Genomic DNA, 15,160 nt, shown 5'->3' on the forward strand with positions numbered 1-15,160 from the left:
ACAATACTGTATCATTACTCACTTTAAGGGGAAAGAACACAGACAAGTTGTTTTCTAGGGAATTCCACACACTTGTGGAAATGTTGTTGAGGGCGGTGTGGGGTCCAAGAGAAACCATGCAAAGTTCAGTACAGCAGTCTCTTTAGCTGGCACCATCTGCTGCTTTCTCACATAGAGACAACAGACAGGCACGTGTGGACCTAGTGTAGTTTACTGTGAAAGCCTGTAATAGGATTAAGCAGCTCTTCGTCTTGTCTGCCTGGATTAAAATATTGCCTTTGCTTAAGACCAGTGATGGAGCTTCACACTCTTCTGACATTCATAATAATAGTTCCACACTAAATCCTGTAATCATTTATCATTAAAGAAGAACCGCTTAATAAAGAGCCTGAATTTTCTTCTCTGCAAGTGTGAAGACGGACTGTTTCACACATGGTGAAAAAAACACATTGTGTATTTATTTACAGTATTTTCCAGATTTTGTCACAAACCAGTCTTTCCTTTGGCAATAATAAGCGCATTCAATTTGCTACTACAAGCTTGGCCATGCAAGTCATCTATTATTAAAAACATTATTGGTAGGACAAAATCTGAAACAAGACACTAAATGAGATTGGGAAGTGGGAACAAAATTGGATAATTTGCCTCTGTAATTGTTCTATTTTGCTGCACTTCAGTCACAGTAGCAGTGACAGTTCAATTATGCCACCATTAATATTTCAGGAGTGTGTAGCATTAGTAGGCAGAGGGAACTTAGAAGCTCTGTAACCTGTGTGTTCTGTATGAACTGCTGAAGAGTGACCTCCCCAATCCAATATGAACCCTGAGAGACAGCAAGAGTCGATAGAGCTGCTGTCACAAAACAGCAAGAAAGCAGGAAGTGTCGGAGAGTAATATCCACTTATTTTGACCCATTACAGGGGTGCCTGAGTTGAGTTCACTGCCACCATACAGCATATCTGCGCTCACAATCAAAGCAAGAAAATTGGCAGAATGACAGCTCATATTGCAAAAAACTCGAAAGACGAGTGACTCGTGTCTCAAGGCACCACCATACATGTTTCTGCATACCGCGCGATGGGGTCAAACCTGACTTGGATCGGACCATCACAAAAAAAAAAAAAGACAGTTGGTGACTCACACCCGCACATTGAGCGATTTGATTTATGGACGCCCTGAACACTTGGATAGACACTTTTGAGGCTGCACATACTGTACAGTATATTGTACTTTATCACTTTTATTAAACCATAAAAAGATAGAGTGACAGTTAAGGGAGAAACTGGTTGCTACAGAAAGGATGTGGGCTTGAATAAAAGAGAAGAGTGGGGATATTGAATGGCTCGGCCTCGCTCCCATTCGCTTGAAGGTACTCGGCATGGTACTTACATCACTCGTGTACATTTTGGCGACAGAGACTGCGAGCTTCGTTATTTCATCAAGAGGTAGATGTGGAATTATAAATATAGTTAAGTATTGCTGTAAAACATGTATACTTTATATACTCTGGCTCAGGGGGGTCTCGCCAGCGCAAAACTGAAAGCTTATATGCATTTTGATTGCCTGTTATATGCATTTTGATTGCCTGTTATCTGTGAGTTGCTACAATGTGCAACTCCGCAAAACCAGTGGCCGAGTGATGGGCTACGCATCGCTCGGTTTGCGGCAGGCTCAAGGGACTTTTTTTTTTTTTTTTTTTTTTAACCAATAACAAAAAGAACACAAGAACAGATGTACTTAGTCTCTTTTAGTGCGAAATGGTTTGCAGCTGGCCGTATTGAAGCAACACAGAAATCAGGAACATAGCAAAACCTTTCCGCTCTCTTCTCCACATTGGCAAAACATTTCCTAAATGAAATATGTAATCTAATTATTTGAGCATGCTGTATGCATGTCAAAACAAAGCCAATGCTGTCCTCACGATAAACCTGTTAATATGTTTAAGCTAAGCTGAAGGTGTGCCGCACCTGTGTGTATCACATCTTACAGCTTTCTTTTCATCATATTGCTTCTGATCTGGTCTCTTTGAAGCACCACAGGAGTGCCCCCTTCCTAGGACAGTAATCACATTAGTGTGGGAGCATTGCCCAGTGGCCAGCAGAGAGATGAATTCACTAGCTGTACTGCACTGACTGGAGTAATATTTTTGGGGAACAAGCACAGCGTTCTCCTCTCTGCATTCATTCACTTGGGTTGACAAATGCTGACAATTTCCCCTGACGTATCTATGCCACAGCAGGACATGATTAATGCCACTTGTATTTCAAATCTTTCCCTACATCAAAACCTGACGCAATGTATTTTAGTTAACCACACTAGATTTCTGATTACAGTCAGAACAAAAAAGAAGAAAATACATACAGCGCTTGTATAAAATGCCTGTTCAAAGACATAACATAATTACCAGTGAAACAAAAGCTTCGGTGTTATAATTCAGTGCTTGAATTTCCTGTTCTGGTCCTGAGCAGAGCATCTGGACAATACTACAGAGGGTACGCTGTATAATGCCGCTATCAGATATGTGGCCTACTTCCTGTCATAGGGTCAAGCCGAGGTTGTGTTGAGACAAATCCAGTGGAATGATTACAAGACTAGAAACTCAAGATTTACGTCACAGTGACAGTATTTATACTGAATACTACAGGTTTATAAACATTGCAATACTGAATACTGGAGGTTTATATTATTGCAACACTCACCCATTCAGCATTTAGTCAGCATCTACATTTGCTTGTTATGTGGAAATTGTTTTCAGGTAAAGAGTAAAAGTACAAACTGTATCACAAATATTTCTGTCAGACAAGAAATTCCATGGCATGTTTTAACAGGCATACATGGCAAATGAAGTACAACCATCAGAGGAAACATAATTCTGTGAAACCAGTTAAAATCTTCTGGTTTATTTACTGGTTAACTCTAAAAGTAAATGAAATCACAATAATTATCCTTGGAAGATGTCAAACACATTAAAAGAAATATTGAATGAGATGATATAATTATATTTCAGAAAATGTCTATGATTTCTTAGTATCATCAATCCTGCAATTAACAATATTATAGACATGCTGTTCTGAGCAAAACATGAAAATAAAATTAGATAAAGAAATTATTAGCAATTCAACTCTCAGCAACTCTCTCTCTCTCTCTCTCTCTCTCTCTCTCTCACACACACACACACACACACACACACAATCTATTAAAAATATAAGAAATGGTGTTTCTATCTACCAGGGGAAACCCCTCCTTGTCTCTTGTGACGTGAAGCGAATACAGATTTGGTTTCTACACTACCCCAGCTCCATATTAAAAAAAAAAAAGAGAACAGCGATCCAATCAGAGTGTAGCTTATTTACTTGTCAAATATTAATGAGAAATCCAGCCGTCTCATCTACCAGGTATTTTCGACCAACTAGAATAGCTTGAAAAAGGGCATCCTGGGCATTTCTAACACATTATCTTGCAAACCCAATAAAAGGGCATCAAAGAAAAAATATGTCGGAAAAGATGTTAATATATATACAATTGCATGACAGATGAGTTTGTCAGGAATTTGAAGTTGTTAAAAATGTACTGATCATTACTTTAGTAATAAAAACTTCATTGACATAACGTTTCATGATGACTGGGATAAAATGCGACTACATGATGATTGATTATTATCAAAACAAAAATTACTAAGGTAAAATACATAGCAACTCTTCAAGTTCACAATCCCCAAGTATACAGCTACCTGTACCAATGTAAAAGTATTTGTAAATAATTCCAAATGATCCACTTTGAAGTGAGAGAAAATGCAATGTTTCGGTTTTATATTAGATCAGCATGGTAAAAAAAAAATATCCCAGACAAACATGAAAGCTTACTGTAATTTTTCATTCATCAATTGAAATTAATTACCAACATGTTCATGGAAATATACAATTTTATAACGTGTACCATAATCCTCATATCTCTTAAATACATTACCAATTTGAGGACAATTTTAACACATTGCATTGCAATGATAAATACTTGATATTTGTACAACTAAAACAGACATGTCAATCTCCCAGCCCGCGCGGCAATTTTGTCCGGCCCGCAGGATCAAGTTTGAAGTCACCATGACACTGGCCCTTATAACCGCATCAACCAAACCTGTGCACATAATTCCATGAGCAGTCTTCTTATTTGTATGAACTATACAGTACTCAGTGTTGGGGGTGTACATAGCGACTCTGCAAGTGAAGTCCCACGCCGCCATTGTCTCGCATTGGGAGATGAGAACGCTGACCGTTGAGCTAATAGGCCGACCCGCCAGCTCAGCGGCCAGTACCCTCTTTAAGGATGGGAGAGTGAGGTTTATTAACATACATCTGCAAAGCCGAGCTTGCTCCCGTTACACAGGAACCAGTTTCAAAGGAGCCACATGGCTACTTATGCGCCACTCGTGCATTTTAAGTACTAGTAACTGTTACTGTACTGGTAATTTCATTCGTTGATTGAATGAAGATGCATTGCCGAAGAACTCTGAGCTGTGTCAGCGCAAATCTGACTGCAAATATTTTTTTTTCTGCATCAAAAATCACACGTTTATAGGATTTGGAAACAATAGAATACTATATGGTGTAGCGGACATGCACGCCGCAACTTTGAGGTGTCACAGAAACTCGCGACCACCTGAGAACCCCCACTCCTCCACACTGCCCTGCTGTGAGACGGCAACTAGGACAGGGCCTGGTGTACGTCAAGTGGACTTTTACCTAATTAGCAGCTTCCCGTCAAATTTTGATTCCTGTCTTCAAAAGACTCCTTCCCCGACCAAAAGATTGGAGGGATACTCCCTTCATATTCACCCATGCGCGTGAGGTGCCACCCACTGGCGTTGAGAGGAACTGCAAGCAGAATTTGTGGACGTGCCTTTGATGTTTGTTAAAGGAAGATAAAATGTCCGTTTTTATATCTTGCAAACTAGAAATATTCCAAATGCATGCCTTGGTGTTTGTGTCCCCATTCTCACTTTGACAGGTCCTCTGCAAGGTTTTGAAAGCTGTTCAAGATTTGAAATCAAACAGTACGAAATGTTGTATTGAACAATAAGCAACCCATCTGCCACGACCAAAGTTAAAGCAATGATTATATGCGTGTGAGTACAAAGTTGGGAGTGTTTGAGATTAATGTTATTTAAAAACCCATTTACTCAAATTTGCAGACAAGATTCAGGCTGGTGGGCGTGGTCTTCTCCAAGTCTGCACTCCCTCTTCCTACGCCCCGCCCCTGGGGTATTTAACTCTAAACTCACACCTTTCTGAGGAGGACTGGAGTAGAGTAGAGATGAGCTGAGTTGGGTTGAGGCTTCTTTTTCCTTCTGTGCTGGGAGCTCGCCAGCTGGGTGGCCTCCTCCTTCTTTTGTTCCCTTTTTGTCCTCGGGCACCTCGGAGTGCCACCATGTGCGCGAGCAACCAAGCTGGCGGCGTTTTCGATCGAAGAAGTCGAGCATGCGGCTCCGATCACTTTCCCTAGCCACGATCGGTCGGCGGGGCCTCAACGAGCAGCTGCTGGCATCCCTGACGGATCTCGCAAGCCTCTGAGGGCCAGAGCTTGGCTCGCCACCAGGTCAACCGGCAGGGAAGTTATGAGCGGATCCCAAACGGGACAACAACTTTCCTTTCCTAATTCTTTTTATTTTTGTGCATCTGGTTTTTCTTCAACCGAACCTGCTTCTTTCCCGCTTGAGGTCCGGACGAACACCACCCCAAAGACCAGCTGATCAGCATTCATGAGTCGACACTGCAATCCTTACTATGATGTACAACATCAGTGCGTAATAATTGTGGGGAAATTATGAGCTTCATGCAAAATCCCAACTTTGCATTCTCTCCCTCTGACTCAACGCATTAAACGCTCACACGCTCATTTAGTTTAGCCCAGCGACCACACACAATGTCCTAATTTCCATTTTCGTACGCCTTATTTTTTTTCTTTCGTTTACCCTTAGTGTTATTTTCTTGTTGTAGTTTGTAGTTGGAGTTGTGTGTTTCATTAAATATACCATAGAATTCCACTCGTGGTCGTATTTCGTGTGTGTTCTGAATTTAAGTAAACCTCTGTAACCTAGGACTCAAAATGCCGTAGAGTGTAGCAACCTACAGATCATGAGACTGATTTAAAAACGTTTGTCGTCATTTCGCCTAAAGTTAAACTTGAAAAATTTGACATCAATAGTGTAGTTACACATTTCATTGATACAGCAGTTGCTCAAAATACATACTACAGAGTTGAACAAGTAAAAAACACAAAAGACACCAATTAATAATTTCATAAAATATGAAAGCAAATACTGTTAAAACAAATAATATCTTTTAATCCTCAAGCAACACCTCTCAGATGAAAAGAGTATCAAGTGGATAGAATAAAACCAGAGCAGGCATGTCAAACTCGCAGCCCAGGCGCCACATCCAGCCCGCCACATCATTTTATGTGGCCGGTGAAAGCAAATAATTTGCTTCAACATCCATATTCTTGTTAAAATCTGCACCAAAATTTCACATTGTAATATGCAATACATTAAAAATGTTGCAATATTGTAATAATTTTTTTGGTTACCAAACCCCTTTTTACAGTAACTTGAACAATAGTTGAACAAACTATTATCCTTGACTTCTGATTTGAAACTAGGTATCCATCATTTTGTTGTGTACATATAATACAAATGATCAGGTGATGAAACATATGGTTTCACAGAGATAACGACCCTCTGAGAGAAACTGTACCAACAGTGTGTCCCGTGACAAAAATGAGTTTAACACCCATTAACTAAAGCATTTCAGATAATTCTAACATCCAACATTAACCATTAAATACAACATTTTCTAAGATAAAGACGGGAGTTTTACAATAAATCCAACATTCCAGAGATAAGCATCATATATTAACTTTTGTAATGCTAAGGTTTGGCTTTTCAGTTACACTCAATTGTAACGCGGCTTTGAGCTGCTGAAGTGTTGATGTTGAAATCATGACAATTATTAATGTTTGGTAAATATTACACATACATATTTAAAATACATTTTAATTAGGTACTGTATATGTCCCTTCCATGCAGGAAAAAAGTTTTAAAATAATTATCATAAGACAAGCATTTCTTCTATCATTAAAGCTGCCTGATTGTGTTATCTAAGGATGAAATTCCTCAATATACATAAATGTAAAGCCAATTTGGCATATATAAATGTTACTTACAACAAGTGACATCATCCTTTGCTCTGGCCCCCATAAGGAGAGTATATAGTCTTTCAAAGGCAATAACATCCAGTATAAACAAGTATTTATTAGTAAACGACCAGGAAAATGCAGACAGCTGAGCTGGCTTTGTGTTGTGCTATGCAGGCTTGATATGGAGGAACATGAGCACTGAACACTGTGGTCACATATGTTGCCTAAAGCCTCTACCTTGGTTAAGGCGCTCATTAAGCCTCTGACAATCAATCCCACAAAGCCCCATGTAAAAGGCTATTCACATGGAGCGTACAAAGGAATTGTGGAATGCAACTTCCACTCCCCAATCTCTCCTTGTGGCACAAAACTAGAGATGAAACTGTATGAAAATGCCATCACGATTAGAGTGACCAAAATGATCATTTATCAGTCCGATTTTGATATTGCTATCGTAAAAAGGAAAAAAATCCAACAAAAATAAAAATAATACAATAAAAATACAGTGCCATGAAAAAGTATTGGCCCCTTTCTCAAATTCTTATATTTTCCCATCGTTTCCCCACTTTAATATTTAAGATCATCAAACAAATGTAAATATCAGACAAATATAACCCAAGTGAACTTAAAATGTTGTTTTTAAATGGTGATTTCATTTATTAAGGGGAAAAAAAACTACCATCACAAGACCACCACCATGTTTGCCTCTTAACTGAGGCAAGGGAGGCCTGCAGTTCTTTAGAAGTTGTTCTGAGTTCCTTTGGCCTCCTGTATGAGTCATTGAAGTTCTTTTGGGGTAATCTTTGTAGGCCGGCCATTCCTGGGAAGGTTCACCACTGTTCCATGTTTTCTCCATGTGAGGATAATGGCTCTCCCTATGGTTCGCAGGAATCTTAAAGCATTAGAAATGGTTTTTGTAAACTTTTCCAGACTGATAGGTGTCAATAACTATATTTCTCAACTGTTCTGCGATTTATTTTGATCGTGATATTTTGTTACAGCTTTTTTTTTAGATCTTTTGTCTGACTTGATTTGGTCGGGACAGATTCTGTTTAAGTGATTTCTTAATTGAACAGGTCTGGAGGTAATCAGGCTTGGGTGTGATCAGTGAAATAGCCACAATTAATTCATGATTTAACAAGGGGGTGATTACTTTTTCACATATGGGCAGATAACTTTGAATACTTTTTTCCCCCCTTAATAAATGAAATAACCATTTAAAAACAGCAATTTAAGTTCACTTGGGTTATATTTATGATATTTGTTTGATGATCTTAAACATTAAAGTGGGGAAACTATGCAAGAAGATAATAATTTGAGAAGGGGGCCAATACTTTTTCACGGCACTACAGCACTTTTTAGAGATTGTGAAAGCAGCGACTGAAATTAATATTGTATGTACTTAAAATGACTAAGATGACAGTGACTTACACTCCCCACCAAAAAAGAATAGAATAGTGAGGTGAATTCTTTTGTTCCTTTTTCTGTAGACCAAAAGCATGTGAGTGTGAAATTAAAGGATGACTATGAGGCAAGAGGTACACATTTCAACTTGTATTTCCAAATGTTTATATCTGGGCCTGATGCATACCTTAGAAGACAATTGTTTTAATGAAACCACCAAATAAAAGGGTGAGTAAAAGTACTGGAAAGGCTTTAAGTGAATACGTATTATTATTTTCGAAAATATTTCTGTATTTTTTTTTATACAATTCGTTGGGTCTCTGGAGTGCATGCCACCCAATCAAGTGAGAAATTAATTGTACATATTGTTATGGTTACATTATGCAGTGGTGGTTACCTTTTGATAAGTTTCACTTAAGTGATTGCTCTGTTATGTTGACAACTTCTTGCTAAAGAGTTGTTTTGTAACTGAAGTATTTTCTGAGCAATGCATTGTGATACCTTAACTAACCAATTGTTTCAGGGTATTTTTTTTAAAGCTCACAAAAAGTTCATCAGCTGCTGTTGTTTTTCTTGGTATACCTGACCAAACTCTGTTAGTATACATGTTTTTTTCTTCTTTAGGATATTCCTTATACAACCCCAATTCCAATGAAATTGGGACGTTGTGTCAAACATAAATAAAAACAGAATGCAATGATTTGCAAATCATGTTCAACCTATATTTAATTAATTACACTACAAAGAGAAGATATTTAATGTTTTTAGCAAATAATCATTAACTTAGAATTTTATGGCTGCATCGTGTTCCCAAAAATCTGGGACAGGTGGCAAAAAAGTTGAGCAATGCTCATCAAACACCTGTTTGGAACATCCCACAGGTGAACAGGCTAATTGGGAACAGGTGGGTGCCATGATTGGGTATAAAAGGAGCTTCCATGAATTGCTCAGTCATTCACAAGCAAAGATGGGGCGAGGTTCACCTCTTTGTGAATAAGTGCGTGAGAAAATAGTTGAACAGTTTAAGGACAATGTTCCTCAACGTACAATTGCAAGGGATTTAGGGATTTCATCATCTACGGTCCACAATATCATCAAAAGGTTCAGAGAATCTGGAGAAAACACTGCATGGAAGCGGCAAGGCCGAAAACCAACATTGAATGCCCATGACCTTCGATCCCTCAGGCGGCACTGCATCAAAACCGACATCAATGTGTAAAGGATATCACCACATAGGCACAGGAACACTTCAGAAAATCAATGTCAGTAAATACAGTTCGGCGCTACATCCATATGTGCAACTTGAAACTTTATCAACAACACCCAGAAACGCCGGCGGCTTCTCTGGGCCCGAGCTCATCAAAGATGGACTGATGCAAAGTGGAAAAGTGTTCTGTGGTCCGACGAGTCCACATTTCAAAGTGTTTTTGGAAATTGTGGACGTTGTGTCCTCCGGGCCAAAGAGGAAAAGAACCATCCGGACTGTTATGGACGCAAAGTTCAAAGGCCAGCATCTGTGATGGTATGGGGCTGTGTTATTGCCAATGGCATGGGTAACTTACACATCTGTGAAGGCACCATTAATGCTGAAATGTTTTGGAGAAAAATATGATGCCATCCAAGCAACGTCTTTTTCATGGACGTCCCTGCTTATTTCAGCAAGACAATGCCAAACCACATTCTGCACGTTACAACAAGGTGGCTTCGTAGTAAAAGAGTGTGGGTACTAGACTGGCCTGCCTGCAGTCCAGACCTGTCTCCCATTTAAAATGTGTGGCGCATTATGAAGCGTGAAATACGACAACGGAGACCCCGGACTTTTGAACAGCTGAAGCTGTACACCGAGCAAGAATGGGAAAGAATTCCACCTACAAAGCTTCAGCTATTAGTGTCCACAGTTCCCAAACGTTTATTGAATCTTGTTAAAAGAAAAGGTGATGTAACACAGTGGTAAACAAGACCCTGTCCCAGCTTTTTTGAAACGTGTTGCAGCCAGTTAAGTTATTGATTATTTGCTAAAAACAATCAAGTTTATAGGTTTGAACATTAAATATCTTGTCTTTGTAGTGTATTCAATTAAATATAGGTTGAACATGATTTGCATATCATTGTCTTCTGTTTTCATTTATGTTTAACACAACGTCCCAACTTCATTGGAATAAAAACATAAACATGCATATGAATATGGACAATGTTTTGGGAATGGATGTGATTGATTTTCTTCTCTCAGTTTCAAAATGTTTTTCAGCCATAGACACCTTTCTGGTTTTCATGTCAGTTGGACGTAGAACTGTAAATCTAGCATGGACAGGCTAAACTCAAACCCTAAAATGAGTGTAGGCATTCAAAATGTATTTGGTCTACAGCAGACATAAAGGAATTGGGCTCATTTACTTTAGAGGGGAAATGTTGTTAAAAGCAAACTTGCATTAATGTTTCATTTTGGGATGTGATCACAGAGTTGACAAAAATGTTCATCAAATACAATAGTTATCAATTGAACATACTCTATTCATATTCACACTATCTATCTATTCATACTAGCTACCCTTTTGAAGCACACACAGTTTGTTGCACGCCAAGGACATTATCTCGATAAACAAATGAACTAATTGACTGGTTTAGACTTTTGGAATTAGACAGAACCTGATTGTTGAACTCTGAGGAACAGGGAGCTCAACTCTATGGCTATACAGATGGACTGAGGCCGAGTGACATGTCAACAGAAAGCTCAGTGAAGTGCTGAGACTGTTGATACAAACCTTCCACGAAAAGCACAAGCTCTCTCCCCCAGCACAAAGAGTGGAGGAAGGGACAGCACGAAGGGTGCTCAGTCTGGATGATGTATGATGGAGGGACTGGTCTTATACTTGGGTTTTACCAAGGGGAAAGGCATAAATGAGAAGGGGGGCTTGGGGTCAAGCTTGAATAATGCTGATGTGGGGGATAATCGCAGTGGAAAACCAACCAAAGCTTCCCTTACCAGAACTAGCAGCAACAAATAAGGTAATTTCTTGGGCATGTTTATGGATAATGGTTTGGAATATGCAGCAATGGAAAAACTGTTCTATGATGTAGTAATCCTTTAGTCATTCTTTACAACACTGTGAAGTTTGCTTTGAATCCTATAAAAAAACAGACTGTTCGACTATCTTTTCATACAGTGTTTTAACAAGATTAAAAAATAGGTTACACTGGAGCTGGTGAGGGGCTTGTTTATTGTTGCCATTTTTTTGTAGCGGTGGAGGGTGGGGCTCCGAATGAGTGCAGTCAGCCTAAGTCAGTAATTGAGAGCACTCCTACTTCTCTGCAGTGCCAGATCCTCAGAGTTCATGAGCACTCATTAAGCCACAACAGGATGGAGCTGCCATTAAGGCCACACAAATACAGGGAAGCCTTGTGAACGCTACACAAATGCTTAATGCTCTGTGGCTGGGCCGCCCTGGAAGCTGAGTGAGATGGGTGACTACCAAGACAGGCAGTTCCGAAATGCCTAGTGTTCATGCATTTGTAGCAGGCAAACCTGACATTGTCCTGGGCACAACTCCAAGGGAAAGTCACTCTTTCCGCTCTTTGTGCTACTCTTGCAAGTTACTTTGAATCAATTGTTAAAATACCTGAGAAGAAAGCAGGTGGAATGCATAAGCACTCTATTTTCGAACAGAATTTCCTACAGGATCAATATTGTATCTACCAATCCCACATACATACCTACTGAAGCACAGCTAACCTCATAAACTCTTTTTTTTCTCTCATTAAAATAAAGTATGTCTGATGTCACCAACCTCACAGTCACAGTTCCCCATGCCATAGTTGAATGTAATCTTTCCAAAAAAATAATCTGCTCTACTGCCAGAGAAAATGCTTACAACATCTTTAATTTATGACATGCCTCTTATCTCCCTAAAGCAGCAATCACTAAATATTATCAGAGTGCTACAAGATGGAGGTCCGCAAGTATATCTTTCTGGTGGGATTACAATAATGCTCTCTTGACCTGCTGCCCCTCCTCAGGCAAGCAAGCCCAAATAACATTTAAAAAACAATAACAGGCAAATTCCGACCTGGAGCTATGTTTCTGCCTGTTTTGAGAAACATGCTACACTGCAATTCATGGCTCCAATTAATCGAAAGTGGCCATGTGTTAGTCATCGTGTGGACTGAAATGGTCGTTCCACCTGTCCACAAATGATAAACGCTATTGCCTTGGAGAGAATTTCAAAAATGAGTCAGGGTTCAGCCATTAATATTCCTGATGACTGCTGAGGTAGGGAACACTTTCTCCCTTTTACGTCAGCTGGCAAATGTGCAGCTATACACAGTGTGAGGCTATAAACTGAGCTTGGGGCGAGCAGCCCTTACCAAGAAGAAGTTGTCTGTTACTCAGGCTGTCAAAAAGTACCAATAAATCTCAATCCTGGCACATACAGACAAGTGTGTCGACCTGCCCTTGGCTGATAAAATATGTTCTGTACCTACCATACTGAATACAGTTAACTTCCGTTTTTATTGCAGTCCAGACGTTCTGTGTCGTACAGGACAGCTAATTCACCATCATCACCGCACATATTTCATATTTTCACTGGTAAATCAGCTAAATTGAGTTATCATACTGATATTTATTCTTGTGTTCGTCTCTAGAATGCATTTGAAGAGTGTTGGGAGGGTAATTTGGGGATTATATATATATATATATATATATATATATATATATATATATATATATATATCTAAACACACACTTCTTTCTTTTCTTTTAAATAACCCCAGCGAAAGACCTACTAAGATCTACTGTATGACTACATACTGAATCAATATGGAAACCAAAATTTTCTGGGGATGTTTTCCATTTCATATACAGTAACTGATGTATAGATTAAATGTTCTCCGGTGTTGTTGCCATGTTTAATTCCATAAACCTGTGTGAGCTCACTGTTTGTGAAATTACAAAAACTATTTGAAATGAGCAAGCCCAGCAGATCACGGCTTTCAATGTGCATGGTCCTCTTAATGATCTGTGACTGCAAATGAAAAAACGGCAGAATTCAAGCACTATATTGGCCACATTTGGATGAAATGTGCATTTTGTTTCTCATCTGTGATGCTTTCATTGTCTCCTCAATTATTTCCAGATCCGTGTTGACAGCGGACTTATTCAGCACAGCACTACAAATGATCTGATCAGACAAAAATCTCACTTAAAAAGCCACATCAAACAACTTGCTGAGATTCTACAATGGATCATCATTTGCAGAACATGTTTGGTGTTCTGGTTGCGGTTAAGCTTAGCAAGGACTTTGAGCACATGTTGAGAGTTTCTATGCTAAAAGTGTGAATGCAGAGTCCCGATTCCAGTCACACATGACAGACACTTCCACACTTTTTTCCAGCTCTCTCAGCCAGCCGTAAGAGCATCACAGATGGCATACTTAGTGACTGCAGTAGTTATCTGCACTCCTGATACCACACCTATTGAACATCTGCTTCATCTCTTGCAGCACAAAACCTGCACTATGGTAATGATGATATTGAAATGTATGCTATTTTCGTTATAGCACAACTAAAATATCCAAATTGTTGTGGATTGTGGATGGATAAGAATATGTGTACTGACATTTAATGCATGTGTGCAGGAGTAGTCGTGTCTTATCCTCTGTCTGTCTTAATTCCTCTATAAAGGGCTACACATTTGTCTTGTGTATGAGTGCTGCTAGACAAATAAACTTGCGTAGAACTAAATTTCAACATGCGACCAGATCAATATGCTATTTTTCCAGGTCAGTGAGGTCACTTTCACAGTGGAAAAGGCCTCTGCTATACAACTATTTGGAGTGTGTACACAGCTGACAGAAAATACAGATGCAAACATGATCTTGAAAATGAAATCATTAAGATAAATGCAGTGCTGCTTAGTAAAGCAGGGAGGCATGGTAACTGTTTCAGTTGGACAGCCTATGGAGATCAGCATGCATACATTCATACATGCATCTTTAGAAAATGATAATGAAAAACACACTTACATGGAGAAACTCACATCACCTTTTCTAGGGTAAATTACTCATTTTTAATTAACAATATAGGCGAGCATGCTGGAACATGTGGTTGTCATGACTGCCTTACAGTCAAAGGTCCTGGAGTTGAAGCTCGACTTGGGCTTCTCTGTACGGAATTTTCATATTCTCCCTATGCTTGTATGAGAAGATATTTAATGTTCAAACTGATAAACTTGATTGTTTTTAGCAAATAATCATTAACTTAGAATTTTATGGCTGCATCGTGTTCCCAAAAATCTGGGACAGGTGGCAAAAAAGTTGAGCAATGCTCATCAAACACCTGTTTGGAACATCCCACAGGTGAACAGGCTAATTGGGAACAGGTGGGTGCCATGATTGGGTATAAAAGGAGCTTCCATGAATTGCTCAGTCATTCACAAGCAAAGATGGGGCGAGGTTCACCTCTTTGTGAATAAGTGCGTGAGAAAATAGTTGAACAGTTTAAGGACGATGTTCCTCAACGTACAATTGCAAGGGATTTAGGGATTTCATCATCTACGGTCCATAATATC

At 39.3% G+C, this 15,160-nt stretch overlaps 1 protein-coding gene across 8 annotated transcripts in view; it reads right to left on the minus strand.

The window, feature by feature from the left end:
* The window catches only part of chl1b (cell adhesion molecule L1-like b), a 102,592-nt gene that overhangs the window by 55,412 nt on the left and 32,020 nt on the right, over positions 1–15,160 (minus strand). Inside the window, exon 1 of one of the 8 annotated variants that reach the window (XM_061785364.1) lies at positions 7,219–7,381. The exons of the other annotated variants lie outside the window; for them this stretch is intronic. The gene's annotated coding sequence lies outside the window, so the exon portion shown is untranslated. Of the gene's footprint in view, positions 1–7,218; positions 7,382–15,160 lie in introns of those variants that run through there. 8 annotated transcript variants of the gene reach the window in all.

The sequence above is a fragment of the Phyllopteryx taeniolatus genome, chromosome 9, assembly GCF_024500385.1.
Source record: "Phyllopteryx taeniolatus isolate TA_2022b chromosome 9, UOR_Ptae_1.2, whole genome shotgun sequence".
NCBI lineage: Eukaryota > Metazoa > Chordata > Actinopteri > Syngnathiformes > Syngnathidae > Phyllopteryx > Phyllopteryx taeniolatus.